Consider the following 20390-nt stretch of genomic DNA (forward strand, 5'->3'; position numbering starts at 1 on the left):
AAATGGGATAAGTTCTCCATTATCTGTGCCTGCTTTTTCTTAACTTTGGATTGAATGTAGGTATTTACTGGCTGATTTCTTGTGTGTGTGTTTAATAAAAATGCTAATGTCATTCCATGCACCATGTTCCAATGGCCGTGAAGGCTGCATCTCCATCACCTTTTTACTCCAATAGGGTTGTATTGATGTAAGGATGATTGTGTCTGTGAACTACCAATGCACTCCTGCTTCCTCCCCGTGAGACATGCCGTGTATGTGATAAGGGTGGACCAAGCATCATTTCTTCAGTATTGGAAATGCCTGGAGTCAAGATTGTTTCTGTCTTGAGATTGCTGTCAGCTCCTGGCAGAAGGGAAATGTGTGATGATGATGATGATGTTTGTGGGGGGATTGTATCTGATATGCTGCTACAGCTGTAACACTGGAGCTAGAGGAAATAAAGCATTGACGTGGAAGTGTTGTGGGCTCTGTGATGGACGTGCTGTGTTGTCACAGCGGGGTAGGGCAGGGCAGTGCTGAGGGTCTCCTGCTTGCTTTGCTTGCCATTCTGGGAAGTGGCAGCTATTGTGCAGGTGTCAGAGCCCGAGTGGGACAGGCACATGTTCCCTGCAATATGGATTCATGCCCATTTTCTACCTGCCCCCCTTTACAGAGTTCCAGCCATGAGCCTCTGAATGGAGAAGTCGAAGTGTCCCCAAAAGTTGCAGCCTAAGCCAGAGAATGTTACCTTTTCTGGAGATGAGAGTAGGAGAACCCTGTGAGAAACCAGAGAACTTGGAAGGTGGTGATCTGTTCTCAGTGCAGCTGCTGATGCCCTGAGCAAAGGTACAAAATCAGAATGGAGGTCAGGCCTGAGACCCAGCTGTGGCTGCAGGTGCCCAGACATGGGCAGGGGTGCTGGGCAGAGGGCACACAGGATTGGAGTTCAATTTCCTGCTTTCCATTTTCACCAACAGCCAACCCTGTGCTGCTCAAAATTGTGAGAAGACTAGGTAGCTTGAATTGGGCCACAGTGGGTGTATTTATACTGCAAAATTAGGCAAGTGCCACAAATCAGGCTGTTGCTTAGAGCAAGCCGCACACTTGCCACTCAGAGCTCCAGGCTTGGTTTGTACCAGGTGTTCAGTGCAGGTTTACAGAGCAAGTGAGATGTGGTGTTCATCTGCAACCCGCGTCCCAGCTGTTACTGCCCCTCTTACGTCCTGACCTGCCGCCTCCTAACATGAAGGAGGCCTCCCCAGGGTGTCTGCTCAAAGCTAGCCTGTCTCAGTCACTTTCTTGTCACTGAGACACCATACCCAACACCCACAGTTGGGCCAAATTTTAGTTTGGCTTAGTTTGTGGAGCTTTCGGTCCATAGTCGCCTGGCTCCAGGGTGGAACTGGCACAGCGTAGGGGCGCAGTGGAAGAAGCCACTCACTTCGTGGTGACAAGGAAGCAGAGAGTGAGTGGCAGAGCCAAAGAAGGAGGTGCACCCTCCCTGGCCATGCCCCCGGTGACCCCCTTAGACCCCGTCTCCTAACAGCAAGGCAGCTTTCAGCCCCCATAATGAGATCACCTTCCAAAAGCCCCACCTATGAGCGCGCAAGGCTGTGGGCGAACGTCTAGATAAAAACCATAACAGCCTTCGGAAGTCTACGATTGGATGGCATTTTCTTTCCTCCTGGTCAATGTCTCCTTCCTGTCTTGAGTTCCTATGATTTAATGGGCTACACACCCCTCTCAATAAAGACCTCCATAGCAGTGGCCTTAGAATATCTTGGTGGCCTAAGATATTCTTAATGAATATCTGAATATTCATTCAGGGAGGAATACAGTAACCCCAATCTGTAACAGAGACAACCTGGGAAGAAGTGGAGATGGGCCGCTATTGCTTATAGCAGCAAAAGCATTGCCCTTGTAAGAAGTTTGACCTTTGAGCAGTAAATTACCAGGTGTTGTCAAGGGTTTTTGAGCAGGGGACACTAATGGAAACAGTTACCTGGCAGAAGAGCACAAGACTGAATCGGGAGGAAGACCAGGGAGCCAGGAGGTGTCACTGAGTGTCACAGATTGTCTGTGAGAGGGACAGAGGCACAGGCAAGAGAGGTGAACAGAGGAGGGCTGGACTGAGAAGAGCGCAGATACGGCACCCCGTGGGGGCTTGGAGGTCCAGCCCGGCTGAGAGGGAGCGAGACCTGGCTGAGAGGACTGGCAGGTGACAGAGGAGGCGCCTGCCTTGAAATCAGTGGGCCTCTCTCCTGCTCAGCCAGAGGGATCTTCATGTCCCTTCTCCTGGCTTCCATTTCTCTGCCCTTCTTCAGGTCACCCACCTTCGTGATGACCTTCTGCAGTCACCCCCGCTTGCTCAGCTCCCTCCCTGGCCACCTAAGTGTGGCTGCTCAGAAAGGATCTGCTGTGGGGCTTCAGCCCCTCCGTACTGATCCTGCCTGCCCTGTGGAGATAGCTCTCCTGGGTCCTACATTTAAACATCCAGTGTACTGTTGATCTTTCAGACTTGAACTTGTCCCTCACCGGCAAAAGCCCACTGGCTTAGCTACCGGGGACTAACGTGTTATATTCACTTGCTCAATACCTTCAAGGGCTGCTCCCTGCTTGCTGAAGATGCTCCCCTGCACACGGCAGCGCCCAGTGTGGCCTCCTGTGGACAGGAAGGGAGGGATAGGAAGGACATCAGGGTGGTGGATAAGCCCGTTGGGGTTTCCTCTTCCCAGCAGGATAATGCCACATTCTTTCTGGCCTTCCGTTCTCACTGAAATGTTTTCTTCCCTCTTTCTCCCCACCCCTCTGGCCTATCAAAATTCTATCTTTTCCAAGCTAGAATATATTTGTGATATATAACAGTTATGGTCATTTTGGGGAATTGGCACACATCTATATTGTATCTGGACCATGTTGGATCCCCTTCCCCCCTCCTCTCTTTTCTCCCCCTTCTCAAGATCACCTTACCCATTTCCAAAAAAATTGAGCTCCCTGTTTCCCACCATTTTACTCTTCCCACCTTTTACTTTTCTTCTTTAAATTGTTCATATTTTGGGTTTCTCACAGAAGAAAAGCCATGCTTTATTTAACCTGTGTCTGATTTATTTCACTTAACATTTTGGTCTCGAGCTTCATCCATTTTCTATAAATGACTCAAATTTATCCTCCTGTATGGTGCATAGTACTCCATTGTGTATCTTGGTTTATGAACTTAATTCTTTCCAAGACTCCAGTTGCAAACCAGATTAGCTGAGAACTGAATCAAATTTCCCTGTAAGGTCAACATTGAACCTAACCATTGAATTTGATTTGATTCTTGACCAATTAGGTTTATGACCAAAATTGTGGAAAAAACTTTGTGAACTGAGATACCACTGAACCACATTTTCTTCATCCATTTATCTGTTGGGGGGCGTCTGGGCTATTTCTACAATTTAGCTATTGTGATTTGTGCTGCTATAAACATGGGGATGCCTGGGTCACCTGTAATGTGATCACTTCAACAGTTTGGGGAAGATGCCCAGAAGAGGCATAGCTGGATCAAATGGAGTTACTCATTTTAGTTTTTTGAGGACTCGACATACTCATTTCCACAGTGGCTTTACTATCTTTAAGCCCACCCTGAGGCTGGAAATTACCATTCCATTGTGGTGTACTTTCAGATTCTTATATGAATGTGACCTCCCTCTCCTCTTAGTAGCTGGCCCAGAGCCTACTGTGGCCTGTGGCCTCCTGATCAGAACGTGTTTCTGGTGAGGATGGAGGCTCCTCTGTGGTTCTCCAGTCTATCAACTCCTGCATTTTGCATAAAAGCAACTACCAGTGTTAGTCATACTCAGCAAACTTCTGAAGTCCTGCTGATGGAAGTGTTGTTGGACATGCAGGTGGGAATGCCCAGAAGGAAATATAATGCTGGTACTCAGGAGAAAGGCTGGGATGGGACCTGAAGATTTGCCAGGCCTCTTCAAGGTATGACGGCTAAAGCCCTGGGCACAGGCAGTTAAGAGTTCCAGGAGAGGAAAGACCTTGCAGAATGGTTACGTTTAATTAGTGAAAAGGGAACAGGGAGCAAGAGTGACTGGAGAGATCAGAGGATTATGAATGTAGCCAAGAGGTGAGGCTTTATGAAGAGATGGTATCAGCCCCACATGCGTAGGTACAAAGTAAAATCAGCTGAAGACATTAGCATTTCCCAGAGTTCTCTCTCTGTTCTCATGTTCTTCGTCTCTAGTTTGTTATCTTGTCCCTTGCTCCAGACTTTTTGGACTTCCCTTTTGAATTTCACCTGCTACCTAAAAGCAGTAACTTTACAAGTACTCAAAAAGTCACATGTCAGGCTTATTCATGAAAGTGAACAGCTGGAAAAAAACCCAACCAACCAAATGAACAACCCAGTACAATATCTATCCGAAGTTAAATGATTTATAGAACCTCCAGTTGTCCTGATATTTTCATGGAAAGGAAGAGAGTTTGATCAAGGTTACCCAGACAGATCCCATAGTTACAATCTGGACATCTCAACCTGTTTCTGAAATTTGAGAATATTTTCAACTTTCCACATTTCCCTAGCCTTGCCTCCCAAAGTTAACATTGCTCTGGGGAACATCTGAACTCTCTTTTGGAAAGGTGTGGAAATGAGATAACACTAGAGTTTGAGGTTCCTGTTGACATGGATTCTTTAGGATGCCTTTCACTATGTTATCGTCACAAAGTTTCACTTTCTATACTTAGTGGCACCTCTGGGCATTCACCGGCACTGCTGCCAAGAGGATGCAGGGTCACCTTGGCAGGGACACACGACCCAGGCATGTCCACTGTCACTGAAAGCCCTCTGTGAAAAGAAAAACTACCCAGGATGATTACATCAGCAACGGCCCAGTCCCAAGGCAGTTGAAGGGTGGGTGCTACCTTCGGGTCCTCATGAGTCTCTGCCTTGAAGAACTCTCACTGTTGAAAAGGCTTCTAGAAAACAACAGCTAACTGAAACCATGCAGATCCCAGAGCCACAGAAAGATGCACTGTGGACATCTGGGAGTCATTACAGTCACACTGGGCCTTGTGTGGCTGCCTTTAAGGGAGGAAGTAGTTTAAAGAGAAGAAATGGAGTAGTCTTAAGGATCTTTGTTCTCATCAGTATGCAATTCTGTGGAAGTAGATTCTAGTTTCCTGCTGAATAGGGACAATATTTTGTTGGTGGATGCCTGTAGCTTGGAGCAGCAGGTGACAAGTTTATATCCCAAGATTTGTATTTTGAGCTTACTATAACCTGCCGAGTGAAACATTATAACATGTCCTCTCCTTTCCCTGATTATATCTGTGCAAGGTTTGGGGAAAAAATCATGTGTAAATTTTAATGGAAATAATTATGGTTATCCATGATGCATTCTCTCTGTAGCTCTGGACTTCATGAGAGTTTAATATGTGTTGCTTTCTGCAAGGACTTTTAAAATTGAGGTCCTTGACAAGAACAGAATTACCTGAGCACTCAAGGCGGGGATCGTTTCAGTAGCCTCCTTTCAGGACTAGAAAACCATCACTGGTCTGGAAACTGGTAATACCCAAAATGCTAGCAGTTTTCTTGGGTTCTTGCTTATTCCTTAGCACTTCTAGCCATCTTTGCTGTAGTATGTCCATAGTCATGGAACTCTACGGTCACTGCTTGATTGTCAAGTGGGGTCCAAGGTCTTCGGGCAGCTGTTGCACACAGTTCTCATCAAACTCTTGTTAGGAACAGAATAGAAATAAATTACAAATGAAATGTGTCATGATTAGTGGGGCTGAGAGGGCAATCATACTGGGAAGAGCAACCAAAAGAAGAAAATGAGCTAGAATTGTGGAGAGTACAGCAAATCACAAGCCTATTACTCATCACGGAAGAGAACTCTCCTTTACACAGGACAGAATGTGATGTTCTAAACCTCCTGCTATGCCAGTGAGCAAGAGTTGCCAAGAACACGCTTTTAAGAAGTTTGTACTTCTTACTGTGGTGCTTCATTTGATCCCCTTCCTAGTTTGAAGAGATTATTTTTGCTGATTCTGATTTAGACCAGACTCTGTGTTTACTGATGCTATCTTGAATTTCCACCATGGCCTCATGATTTTTATTTTTAAGATCAGCAAATTTCTAAAAGCCACATTTGAATAGCATGCAAATACCTTTCTTGTTGTTGTTGCTATGATGTAGTAATTTACCTGCTGTGGTCCATTTTAACCATCAGGCATGTATGAATGGGTCACTATGTGCAAAGGGCTGGGAGATGGCCCTCGAAACCGATAGCCAGCTGGGCGATCCCAGGTGACCTTGGGTATATCCCAATCTCTCTAGTGTCGTTTCCTTATCTGCAAGCCAAGTTGGGCCAGATGATGGGTAATCACTCCTCCAGCAACCTATGATAATGTACATATAATACAGGCTGGATTCAGCCTCTAAGTCCATAATTACAGCATAATTACAGGCTTTTTTAAAAAAATGTGAGATTATAAGGAAAACCACACAGGCTTTTTAGCCTGCCTACCTCCCTTAAAGAATCATTCATTATCACTTTGCTTTAATACTACTTATTTCCTAAACTATCCTACAAATAAAATTTAACTTTAAGATCCATGAGCTTGGTATAGGAAAATGAAGAAGGATATACTTTATATTCTTCTCTTTAATATGCTTTTAATTGCTGCGTTTTTTTTGTGCTGTGGTAATTAACGCATTTATTTAGACATCTATGCACATTCTGGGTGAGGACTGTTAGTCTCTGCTGAACTCTAGGCCGTCCAGCCCGGTGCCTGACATGGAATCGGTCATGCTGAGTGCCTACAGCTGAAGGGATGTGATGTTCACATCGTGTATTACTATAGGAAGATACAATTTCATTCCTTTATTGAAGCCTCTGTATGTCTAAGTCTAAAGAGACAGGCTTCATTTTTTTTAGCAGTTTCAAGGTCATGGCAAAAATGAGAGGAAGACAGAAATTTCACATAAACTCCTTGTTCCACATGCGTAGGATCGCCCATTATCAATGGCTTCTACCAGACTGATGTGTAATCAGTAAACCCACTGATACATCATGGCTACTCAAAAGCCATAGTCCACATTGGGATTCACTCTTGATGTACATTCCATGGGTACACATAAAAGTACAGTGACCTGTAACTACTATCATAGTGTGTCATACAGAATATATAACATTTTTCTAAATATGCTCTGGCCATCTTTCTGTTATCGAATTCTACTATAATCCAAATTGTGGTCTGAGTGTAGACTGTGTATGGTTTCTGTTCCTTTGAATTTGTTAAGGTTTGTTTCATGGCTCAGAATATGGTCTTTGTGGTCCCCATGAGCTTCACAAGACTGGGTACCTTGCTGTTGTGTGAAGCAGTCTATAGATGACCATTATATCCTGTTGATGGTGGTGCTATTGATTTCATTTTTGTCCTCATTGATGTTCTGCCTGCCGTATCTGTCCATTTCTGAGAAATGGGTGTTGAAGTGTCCAAGAATAGTAGTGGATTTCTCTATTTATCCTTGTAGTTATCATTTTTGACTTTATATATTTTACATCAGGCATGATGGTTAAATTGGACACATTAAGTAAAGATTGTTTTCTCTTCCTGGAAGACTGAGCCTTCTGTCATTATGCAGCTTCCTTTTATCCTTAAAAACTTTATTTTCTCTGAAGCTTGCTCTGTCAGCAGTGAATATATCCATTCCTGTTTTCTTTTTCTTAGTTTTACCATAGTATGACTTTCTCCACCCATTTAATTGAAATCTATGTGTCTGTAAAGGATTTCTTTGTGGAAAACATATAATTGGACCCCGCTTATTCTACCTAGAAATCTCTACCTTTGGTTTGGTGCATAGCTAAACTTTTTATAAAATCATCCAAGTAACTAACTGTAGTCAGGCAAAATTATGTTCATATTGACCTTTTCTATCAAGTACTTTTTGGCTTGAGAAAAATCTCAAACTTCCAATATACCAAAGTTGATCCTTTACTTGGCTATAAAATAGCAGTTAAAAACTTACTTCATATTGACAGCTTTTTGTAAAGCAGCCTTTTCTTTGTCCGTGAGATTCTGATTTCTTACAAATAGAAAGTGCATTTTGCCTAATTTTCTTGAAAATTATCTGTGATGTCATCTTCACTTTCAGATGTCAGAATTCCCCAGAGAGTTTGTGAGGGATTAATCAACACTGGATTTAAGTAAGAGTGACAGCCAGTCCAATAGATCAGAACAGAGTTTGAGGAGATTAGAAATGTTGTCTGTATGTGAATTAAGAATTATGGTAGCAAAGAGGACATAGATAAGAGTAAATAAATATCTTGAGGCTTAGTGTGTGCCTTCGCTGTCCTCACAAAATGGTACACGTTATATGTAGAATGCATTTTTACATTTAATTCCCATAGTAATCTCTTCTTTTGCCCAGCAAGGTCCTTGAATTTCTATTTGTGGCCACAAGATGGCAGCTGACTCATTAATATTCATTGCATATATCTCCTCTCTTATCCCTCAAACTAGAGACCCACATCTGTCTCAGCTGTTAGATCTTACTGTGCCTGATTTTTTTTTTCAAATAGCAACATTTCTAAAGGAAATGGCATTGACTTGTGATTGTCTCGGAGCCTTGTATCCGGACCATCTTACATCAAGATATACTCACATTTTCAATATTTTTAATCCATCATTGTGTCAAATACTTATTGTACTTTAGGGATTTTGCCCATGGTTTTCTTTACCTTACTGCCCTGAGTGAAGGCATGTCAAGGCTATTTTTATCAATGCCTACCGAAACTTCATTTTGTTTTGAGTGTGATGGTGCAAAGGAACCTGTTCAAAGGCCTAGCTTTCAAGCTGGGAGGATAGCTGAGCTCCATCCCCAACACCACCAAAGAAAAGTACAGTTTTCAAGCTGGGTACATACAGTCTAAATGAATCATAAAGAGAAGCTCACAAGTCTAGTCGTCCAGGAACTAGACTAGGATTGTGGGTTAGGTCCTTAGATTGAGGAGGGAAGGACTTGGATGCATCATTTCACCTTTGTGGCCCCCCCCCCGGCACCTTTCACAGTATAGTTGCCTAGTAGGTACTCAGTACTTTTGGACTAGATGGGTGAAAGGGCCTGAGAAAGGTTTGGTGCAAGAATGAGGTGAAGCTGACTCTAATATGATGCGTGAGTTGGATGGAGAAAGGGCCGCACAGCACAGTGTGGCAACTTGGAGAGAGGGTGTGCAGTGCTTACAGAGAGGAGCAAGAGCGAGGCAGAGGGTAGAGGAGCAGTGGGAAGCCTGAGCCAGGCCCTGGACTGGACCTGTCCTTACTCTCCTGGACCTGACCTTACTTCCTCGAGGGGAAAGCCATTCTAGTAGACTGCAAAGATGTGAAGTACAAGGTACTGAGGCCAGTGAGGGACACCAAAAAGAAGCACAGTGGCACCGTGGGACATGTGCCGTTAGAGGTATTCGGTTGAGCTGTGAAAGACACAGAAGGAAGCCATCTGCTTCATCAGTGCAGGGAAGCCCCGGAGTCCACCCTGCTGCAATAAAGGCTGGTTACCATAAAGGCTGATGAGCTTCTGCAGCTGACAGAGTATCTCTTCAAACAGCGGTTTGCTGAGTGTCACGAGATCCCTGTAATGCCCACACAGTCTCTCTCCCTAAAGACGCTGAGGCTCAGAGAGGTTAAATTACACTGGCTCCAGGTCGGTCTGGGGCTCTGGTCTGACCCCGCTTATTGGACAGGCAGAGTGGGGGTCAGGAAAGGATCTGACAGACAACAGCAAGGTCTCCCCCACTTTTTCAGAACATTACAGCCCCACGAAGGTGAAAACACAGCCGCTACACCATAAACGAAGATGTCTTTCTTGTAGTATTCCTGACAGATATTTTTGCCATATAATGGTAGCGGGGTGTAGAGCATAAGGATAAGATACTGATAAAATGTCATGAAATCAAGGGTATGAAGTGGATAGTGTCCCCAGGTTTTAGCCCAAACCAGGTTACTCTGTAGCTGAGGCCATCCTCACCTCGCCTTCTTTCTCTTTCTCTATGATCATAGCACTCCATGCTTGGAGGAGTTGTGAGGAGAAAGCACACACGTGTTCATGGCTGCAGGTCTTGTGGTGACTTGTGGTGGATCATGCCAGTTCTCTTACTTCTGCTGCCTGTGAAGCTGAAGAAGCAGTGTCACATACAAAGGTGGCTCACTCCAGTGTATCAGCTATGACCTGAAAAGCACTAAAGGTGCCAGGTAGATTGAAACCTCCCATGGGCAGCCCTAGCGATGGGGCCAGAACTCCAGGACCATATGCTCCAGCCTCTCCAGATGTCTCAAGGATCCCAGTGAATCTGAGGTGCAGCTGCTTAGATATAATCAGCTTAGAATGCCTCCTTGCTTGGTGCTGCTCCCTTCGTTTCCTTCCGATCGACGTCTGGCATCGTCTTCCAAATAAACCACCTATTCAGGTCCTCGACTCAGGCTCTGCTAAAACCTCCACCACATTTGCTCACAGAAAAGCTGGCTGTTTGCATCAGTCCCCTCTCATCTTATGGGAGTGAGGTGTGCACAGGTGTTGGGTGGATGGAGTAGGCTTTGTGTAGGAAGACAGACTGATTAGTCTGGTTGCCAAGTGTGGACACCCTGACTTGGAGGAGGAAGCGCCATGGGAAGACCACGCTGGGAGAGACGGACCATGTGAGCGAAAACTGGGAGTCAAAAAAGAGCTAAAAGGATGGGAAGGCTTCCAGGAAACCAGAATAGACCAAGGAATCAGGCTTTGGGTTTGGAGAGGTAGCTGAGGCCAAGCTGTGTTGGGCCCTGGGTATCCAGGTTTCTCTTTGCTTTGGATTTTGTTATGGGGTGGGGGAGCTTTTCTTTTGAATCATGCTGTGGAAGGGATTTCTTTTCCATACCACACATTTTCCCAGTGAACTGCTAAAGCCAAATTTGCTAGTTGAAGAATCTCTCCCACCCCCTCCTGCCCCTTCACTCTGAGTTTGGGCTTCCTTCAGGGGCTCGGATTGTGTCACAGCCCATGGTACCCTGATGGTTTCTTCACCTTGGCACGTTGGAGCTCTAGGAAAAGGGAGAGTGCCCTGTCTGTGGACAGATGTCTGTGTCTGCACCTATTGTGTTTTCTTAATGTAAGAGCTGAAGGCAGAGCATGGGTTTGAGAGTGGGCAGTAGCTCTGAGCATATCACAGCTGCCTGGAGATCATCTGGTACCAGTTGGAAGTTGAGTTTCTGCCTATTTTCCAAGGGAGTAAGATCTACTAACTCATAGATCTTGATGATTCTTCCTCCTTCTCCGGAACCCTCACCTCTGATCTGCCACCACACTGCAGCTGACCCCTTGGCTTGCGCACCTGCTGTGTTCTTGGGAAGCCTGGCGGTCCCTATTGCAGTCCATGAACTCTTTCAGTTTAGCAAAAGACCTCAACAGGGCATCCCTCCTGCCAATGTCACTTTGCAGCACTTTTGGTTGATACCGCGTTTATTTGCATAGTGTTTTCTAGGTTGCAAAGCATTTAAAACATACATCAGCTTGCTTTCTCATTTTCATAATAATCCTGTTAGATAAGCAGGGCAACTATGGTTTCCCTGGTATAAATAAGTAGAGACTGAGAGGTTGGGTGACTTGCTCAAGGACACACAGCTGGTTATCAGAGGGGGAGTTGAAAACTGTGGATTCATTGACTGCCAGAGCACACTGCCAAGGGAGACAAGAAGCAGCACTGGACCCAAGCTTTGTCTGGTGAAACCTAGAGTATAGCTGGAGGGAGATCAGATAAACAGGAACTACATAGTGACATCAAGTTCCAAGCGCCACTTGGCTTCTGCAGGTGTCCTGTGATCTGCACACGCAGTGGAGAGATTCTTTGTGATGGAGAAGGCTGAGAATATAAACAATGGCAGAAATCTAAAGCCTCAAACACAGCAAACAAACCGCACCGATGTGTGGAATACCTTTTACAGTGTGAACAAGACCATTTAGCTCGAGAAGGTACACACCAAGGAGAATGAGTGAATGAGAGGCTTCTAAATGACGCGCACAGATCTCGGAATGACAGGGTGTTAACAGTTCACATCCAGATGTCCTCCCAGACCGACACGCACTCAGAGACTGGGCTTGTGGAGGTGACCGGGTCTTGGAGGCATTGGTGCGGGAGTTAGGGTCTGGTAGGAAGCTGGGTTACTTGGAACATGACCTGGAAGGGTGCATCCCCCACCCTGGCTCCTCCCTTTGCTCTCTACTTCCTGGCCACCATGATATGAGCAGCTTTCCCTCTGGATGCCCCCCTCTTCCATGCCGTTTCCTGCCTTGGAGCCTGCCGAACATGGACTGAAACTTCTGAAATCAAGAGCCCAAATCGAACCCTTCCTTTAAGTTGTGGGTGGTGAGCATTGTGTGCAGTGGTGAGGAGAGTAACTAAGACAAAGAGCATTTTGGCAGTCATTGAAATCAGTCAATATTTGTTTGATTTTAAGTATGAGGGTGGACTGCCATGGCTTTCTGCTGTCCCTTCAGGAGTCACAACACAGCACAAGACTGGATTTTGGAACTGTTTAGAAACTCTGGGTTCCAAAGCCTTCTTTCTAGTGATGAGACTCACTAAAACATTTTGTGCTCCATTTTCCTTCTCTGCAATGTGAAGATAATAATCTAAACCCAGAGGGTGTTGTGAAGATGGAGTGAGTAATATAAGTGAAACTAACGCAGCAGGTGTGTTAGAACCCCGAATCCCTCTGCTATTCAAGCATTTTGGGCTATTATTGGTAAAAGTGTCAAATGTGCCATGAATTTGGCCCATTCTTCTGTCCTTCTGTGCAGGGCTCTTGTTTCCATTGTGCCTCAGAGAAGCAGCACGGTGGGCATGCTTGAATATAAAAAAGAAATCCACTTTTCAAAATATGAAAAGAAAACCAGAAAAAAAGGTCAAATCCATGAACATTAGTTAAATGCCTGTAACATACAATCAATTGATGTAGTTGTTTATCAAAAGCAATGCGATTCTCATGTAGGCATGTACGAACTATATTTAATGTGTGATGTGGGTAAATTTGAGGATTTCAATTTGATGTGAGATGGGGATTCTGTAAATAGGAGAACCTCAGGCCTAGGAAGTTCCTAAAGCAGCTCTGCTCCTGTGGCCAGTACACAATGGCCTCCTAGAGCAAGGAGCCACGGCTTGGAATGGCTGATGAGGCAAGGTCTGAGGGGTGCTTATTGGTCCCCCCACTTAGCCCTCTCCTTAAACCAAGAGAAAAATCAAACAGCACAGTGTCTTGGTCCATTCGGGCTGCCTTCAAAGTACCATAAACCGGATGTCTTATGAACAACAGAAAAAAAGATTTTTTTGGTGCCATTTTGGAAGCTAGGGTATCCAAGACCAAAGCTCTGGCAGATTCAATATCTGTTGAGAGCCCACATAATCCATGCTTTCTCCATGAGCTCCCATAGTAGAAGGGCAGTAGGTCTTGCTGAGGCCTCTTTTATAAGAACACTAATCTTATTCATGAGCACTCCACCCCCATGGCCTAATCTACCTGCCAGGGCCTCCACCTTCTCTTCCCATCATCTGATGGGCTTGTTATCAACATATACATTTTAGAGGGACACAGATACTCAAAACCTAGCAGGGAGCCTGGCAGAGACTGAGGTCCATGGGCTCTTTCTTCTTGGTGGATAGTCCTTTTCTTCTTAACAGTAAGAATTAACAATTAAAATTTCCCATTCCCCGCCCCTCTGTTCAATCCCTCTTCTCCTTATTTACAAAATATTTCCATTTTTTCCTTCTTTTCTCATGGTACAAATTCCCTATGCTGAATGTGATCATATATATCTAAAATGTGCCAATAAACTTAATTAATTAAAAAAATTAAATTTAACTGACCCTTAAAATTTCAGTATTCACTGATCGCTTCTGGTTGCACCAAGAGCCTTAGAAAAAGAAAATAAATGGTAGCAGTATCCTGGCAATGTGATAGGACCTTTGCTTTATGACCAAACCATCTTACAAAGTGTACACTTTAAATCTCAGTCGTAGAGTTATGGCCCCCATGCTCCTTCTGGGAAAGGTGCATGTATCTCATTGGTGGGCAGGATAGGATGGAGCTGTGGTGGGTGCAAAATCAGCTTGTGGTCTAGAAAGAAGAGGAATACACCTCTGTCATGAGCTTGGGATCCCCAAGAAGTGGTTCTGACAGCCAGCAATAAAGTCATTTTAGGGAACTCAGAGTGACCATGAAGAATCCTTACTAAGTGCCAACAGGATTTAGTAGCTAGGGAAACTGGCAAGTGTGTTCGTGTCTTGGTGCATGTGGCTAAGGAGGGGGATGAATTTGCTCGTTGGAAGACTTCAATTTGTACAAGGAACCACATGGGGCTTATTCTATAAGGAACTCCCTCAGGCATTTACTATGCTCAGTTATTGGTAACAATGGGATTTGCATCCATTGTTTTTTCAGGAAGTTACTGAGCAAAGTGAGGAACACCCTTCTAGAAGGGGGCCAAGGCAGACACCCCTGTGAGTTTCTGAAAGACTACTGAACCTGAAACAGCCTGGGAATGTGAGGCCTGAGGAAATGCGAGCAGGATGTACAAACTGGAGGAAGGGAGCACCTGAGCTAACTGCGGGGCTAGAGAGAAGCCAAGAACAAGGAGCGTAAAGTTTACCTGGGGTATTGAATAGGTGTCATCTCTGACAAACATCACTGAGCACGGAGCTGAGACAAAGGCGATTTCCTCCTTCACATGGTGTTGCTGTTTGCACTTGACATGAGGGTGTTCTGAGGCTGGCAGGGTAAGAAGAGGGACGTGGCCATGATCTGGATCATTGGGGCTCAGGCTGTGGTGACCTTCACTGTGAACACAGCCTGAAAAAGAGCAAGTCTGTGCCCAGGACTCCCAAGACCTACCTCGCAGTATCCTTCTCACAGAGGTGGAACATGCTGGGCTGCTCCAGGGGAAGGCCCTGGAAACCAGAACTGCCAAGCAGCTCTCCATTTCTTTATCTTCTAATTGCATGTCATTTTAAACACACGATGAAAACTCAAATTCCTGTTTACACAGGCAACAGAAGTATCAGATGCTAACCAAGCTTATTTTGCAAAAAGACTTCACACTAAGATTGTTTTAAAAATCAAGTTCCCTCCATAAAATTTTCAACATTTAAATTCATTAGGTATTGTATATGTTGATTGAAGAGAGGGATATATGAAGTTGAAACTTTAATAGACTGCTAAAGTTTTAAAATGTTTTTTTCTTTAAATTTATCCTTTGGGTTTGTCATGCTAGAGAAACAACGTGATATTTAAACTTGTGTGTCTGTTTTATTTCACTTAAGTTTATGATCTTGAGGTGCATCCACTTTCCTGCATATAATTTATGTTTATTCTTCTTTATATTAGAGTGATGCTCCACTGCATATGAATACCACATTTTCTTTATACATTTATCTGTTGATGGGATTATGGGCTGTCTGAAAGATTTATCTTTTATAAATTGTGCTGCTAGAAACATGGATATGCATATATCACTGTGGTATGATACTTTTAACTCTTTTGCGAAGATACCTAGAAGGGGAGCTGATGGGTCAAGTGGAACCTCTAGTTTTAGTTTTTTGAAGACTCTCTATACTTATTTCCATATTGGTCATAATAGTTTACATTCCCACCCAATGGAGAATGGTTTCTTTTCTCCTCACATCCTTACCAGTACTTGATATTGGTTGATTTCTTAATGATAGCTATTCTTCCTGGAGGTGGACTCTCAGTGTTGTTTTAACTTGCTTTTTTCAAATGACCAGTGATGTTAAAGCAATTTTTACACTTGATCTTAGCCAAAAGGCCGAGAAGCGATAAGCAATTTTTCATATATTTATTTGCTATTTGTACTTGCCGAGAAATGTCTATTCATTTCAGATGCCCATTCTTGGATTGGCTTTTTAAATTGGGGAGGGGTCTGATCTTTTTGTATATATTCTAGATGTTAGTCCTTTGTCTGAAGCGTATCTGGTGTTTTTATTTATTTATCCCAGCAGGTTGTCTCTTCACTCTGCTGGTGGTTTGTTTTGCTCTGAAAAATCTTCTTAATTTGATAAGATTCCAGTTGTTGATTCTTTGTAATATTTCCTGTGCAATCAGGATTTTGTTCATAAAGTCTTTGCCTATACCAATGTCTTTAAGAGTTTTACCTATTCTATATTCCAGCAGATTAAGTGTTTCAGATTTTATATTTAGATCTTAGATTCACTTCAATTGTAGCTTCGTGTCTAGTGAGAGATATAAGTATAGGTTCAATTTTCAGTGTGTGGTAAGTCAGTTTTCTAAACACCATTTATTAGAGAAGCTATCTTTCCTCCAGTGTAGGTTTTTGGCCTCTTTGTTAAGGATGTTAGCTGAGTCAGAGTTGTTTGTGCATCTTCTATTTTGTTGCATTGGTCCTTGGATCTTTTTTTTTTTTTTTTTTTTTTTTTTTCTTAGTATCTTCTTTTTTTTTTTTTTTTTTTTTTTTTGCCAGTAGCATCCTGTTTTTGTCTTGGTGCTTTGTAGTACAAATACAAATCAGGAATTGTGATGTTCCCTGCCTTGCTATTGCTGCCCAGAATCACTTTTGCTATTCTAGGTCTCTTTCAGTTCCATATTAATTTTAGGATTGTTTTCTCTAGTTCTGTGAGATATGTTATGGATATTTTGATTGGGATGTATTAATTCTGTGTAATAATTTTGGAAGTATGGCCATTTTCAGTATGTTTGGTTCTGCCTATTCAAGAACAGGGCATATCTTTCCATTTTCTGATATCCTCTTTGATCTCCTTTGCAGAGAATTGTAGTTTTCAATGTATAGCTCTTTCACTTTCTGTTAGACTGGTTGTTTCCTTAGTTTCTCTCTCAGTGAGTTTAATATTCATGTACAGGAATGCTATTGATTGTTGAGTGTTGATTTTGTATCCTGCTATACTGCAAATATGGTTAATTCTAGGAGTCTTTGGGTGAAGTTTTGAGGGTCTTCATGTAGAGTTATCATGTCATCATCAAGTAATGATAACTTAGCTTCTTTCTTTCCTATACATATTCCTTTTATTTCTTTCTCATGTTTAATTGCTCTGGCTAATGTTTCAAGAACTATATTGAACAGGAGTGGTGATAGCGGTCATCTGTCGCGAGCCGGCGACGCAGAGCACTGTCCAGCAGTGTCTCAAACCTGAAAGAGCAGCGGGGTGGAGATGGGGCAGAGAGAAAAGAAGGACGCCAAGACAAGAGTCTGATCAAGGCGGCGTTTATTGCCGGCAAGCACCGGCCTTTTAAAGCAAAAAACCACAAACTATTATGGGATGGGTTTACCATAGTAACTGAAAGGTCACACAGGAAAAGAGCAAACAGGTTCACCAAAACAACCCACCGTGAGTAGTAGTAACCCGGACAACCACACATCTAAAGGTCAGAGACAAGAAACTGTAACTTTCAGGAATTCCACAAAGGAAACACTCTACCTGCTAAACTGGAGAAACTTAACACATATAGAGTTATTAAAGTTAACAATACTTACAACCAATACTCATGATCCCCACAGGCATCTTTGTCTTATTTGTCTTATCTGTGACAGTGGGGTATTTTAGTTCCCCATTACAATAGTATTAGTGCATAAATGAATTTTCATATCCATTAGTGTTCGTTTTATGATCTGCTGGTATTTGATGCACATATACTTATGATTGTTATGTCTTCCTCTTGAATTGTTTCCTTTTCAAATATATAGTGACCATCTTTGTCTCTTCTGATCAGTCTTGGCCCAAAATTAACTTTGTCTGCAAATAGAATAGCTATCACTGCTTTATCTGTGTTCCTGTCACATGGAGTATTGTTTTCTATCCTTTGACTTTCAGTCTGTGAATTTCTTTTTGAGTTAAATGTGTTTCTTGTATACAGCATATTGTTGGATCTTGTTTCTTGACCCATTCTGTCAATCTGCTTCTTTTGGTTGGTGAGTTGAGACCATTCACATTGGTAGCTATAAATGATATGTAATGACTTATCGTTGTCATACTATTTTACTGTGATAAAAAGAAAAGTAGAGAAATAAAAGAAGAGAAAAATTAGAAGCAAGGATGAAGGACACAGGAAGATTAACCAAGCCTTGGGAAACTGGTGAAGAAGACAGGAGAGAAAGACAGAAGGATAAAACAAAAACAAAATAGAAAAACTAAAATCAATGTTCACACTTACAAAAAAATAATACACAAATAAACAAATGAAGAAGAAAACAAAAAAAAAAGTAAAAAACAGAAGGAGAGAATGAGGGATGGGGGGGAGAGAAAGATTTCTGTGTGATTTCAAGCCTACATTTTTTGTGATAGTGTCCATTTCAAAGCATGATTGCTCTTGCTGATAGACAAAGGAGTCAGTCAGAGCCCAGATCTGTGTTGGGTAATCCCAGAAAGCCTGTAGTAGGACTAGGGTAAGGTGCTAGTTCTGGTATTTTTCAAATCTACAGAAGTTCAGGCTGATCTTGGCCTCTGGTCATAGGATTAGGGCCTGAGTCATTCAGTCTACAACACTCTGGGTGATCAGCTGGCCGGATCATGGCTCCCTGACTTGGATGTCTTCCTCAGTTGTCCCTCACCCCATCACTGTGAGATTTCAACTAGGAGCCCTGAGATGAAGCCAAGCCAGGGATGCTCCAAATCCCAGGTTCAGTTGATCCCTCACTAAAATGGCATCCAGCCAAGCACCCTCTCCAGGGGATATGGAAGTCACTGGGTCTGGAGTCGCTCACCAGGTGCTGTAGTGCACAGCATTACTCACTGCTCTGTTCCATGAGTGCCTTTCTCCGTGGAGGCCTCTGGAGTCACCCATTCTCAATGTGTCCCTGTAGATTCAATCCTCCTCTCTCACATCCTGAGCTGGGACCTGGGTAGAAAGTGCAGATTTCCCCCTCCTTGTTTTCTGCGTTGAGGTATGACTCTTCCTTTCTTTGTGGGCTCCAGTTTTCCCTTCCGAGCCTTCCTGGGTCCCACAGATCTACCTCCCTGCTTCTTTTCTTCTCCAAGTTATTTTCCTGTGTCTGTATTCCGAATCTTGGAGAGGTTGACTTTTTGCTGTTTACTGCTCTGCCATCTTCCTGGAAGTTAAAAAAATTTTTTTTTCTACTGATTAGATGTCTTTCTTTATATTCCTGGTAAAATGTATACCTGCCATGGTTAATCTTGACTATCAACCTGATTGGCCGGAGAAATACCTAGGAGGTTAGTAAAGCACACTTCTGGTTGTGTCTGGATGGGTCATGGAAGTGTGACCTTGGGGACTGTATCTGGTCACTTATCTTTTCTGGCTCTCTTTACAATCTTTTCTGTTTCTCTGCTGCCCTGAGTTATGCAACTTTCCTCCACCAGGCCCTTCTGACCTGATGTTTCTGCTTTGGATCCAGGTGATCACGGACTGAAGCCTTTGAAACCACATCCTAAATAAACCTTTCTCCTTTCAATTTTCTATGTTAATTTTGTCTTAGTGATGAAAACCTGGCAAATTCACTACCCATATTTCATAAAATATAGTTATAATACTGCTTTAGAGTTTTTTTCTAATAGTTTCAACATCTTGGCCATCTCCAATTTGTCATCTTTTCATTGCTTCTTCTTGATAGTTGGTGATATTTCCAATGTTTTAAAATATTATGAACAAGTTGAGTAATTTTAGATGATATCTTGAACACTTTCAATACTATGTTTGAGTTCCATTAAAATCCTCTTGTGAACATTTTTTGTGTTATCAACCAACTGACCTAATTGTGATTAGTCTTCAAGCTCTGTTCAATCTCTGTGGGTAGGGATCCAATGTCCAGTTAAGTTTTTAAAGCTTTTGGCAGATGTGAGATATGTTTCCATGCATTTAGTCTTGACAAGATCAGTAGTTTACATTACAGTTATGTTCTCAAAGCTTCTACAGTGCTTCTTTAGGTCTATTTTATGGATATGAATTTCGGTGGTGAGCCCAGGATTTAAGATGGCTCATAGAGAGAATTGTATCTGCTTCTCTACTCTCTTTTCTATAAAATTACCTTCACTCTCAGATCCTATTGGTTTCTTTTCCTGGTTCCTCTAGCCATGGTTCTTTAAGTATGTCAGCCCCTCTCCTCTACTGTGATGTCACAAAGTTCCATGTGACTGGTTCACCCCTTGGGAATAGTGGTGAGAGAAAAGACAGAAACACAGTTGGGTGTGGTCTCCTCTCTTAGGTTGGCAGGAGCTTCTTCCTCACGTGTTATGTGTCCATGCAACTGCTGTCACTGCAGTGTTGGCAGAGCTCTGTGATGGGGGCTGGCATTGGGAAAGGGCTGGAGAGAATGGGGTGGGCATCGGGATTTCTCCCACACTTTCTGGCCCAGAGCATCATTTTTCCATTCCTCTGGTCTGAAG

General features: G+C 43.2%; 1 long non-coding RNA gene across 2 annotated transcripts; it reads right to left on the reverse strand.

The window, feature by feature from the left end:
* Positions 1–671: 671 nt before the first annotated feature.
* Positions 672–20104, reverse strand: LOC104862103. Of its 2 annotated transcripts, XR_780192.1 has the most exons (6): positions 20033–20104; positions 14651–14850; positions 10001–10146; positions 5460–5702; positions 2576–2641; positions 672–815 (listed from the first exon to the last, which is right to left on the reverse strand). It is a non-coding gene; the product is annotated as an uncharacterized LOC104862103 (long non-coding RNA). The 2 variants fall into 2 exon arrangements; XR_780193.1 differs by lacking the exon at positions 10001–10146.
* Positions 20105–20390: the final 286 nt, after the last annotated feature.

This window comes from Fukomys damarensis, unplaced genomic scaffold (genome assembly GCF_012274545.1).
Source record: "Fukomys damarensis isolate Sample0158 unplaced genomic scaffold, DMR_v1.0_HiC HiC_scaffold_18, whole genome shotgun sequence".
NCBI lineage: Eukaryota > Metazoa > Chordata > Mammalia > Rodentia > Bathyergidae > Fukomys > Fukomys damarensis.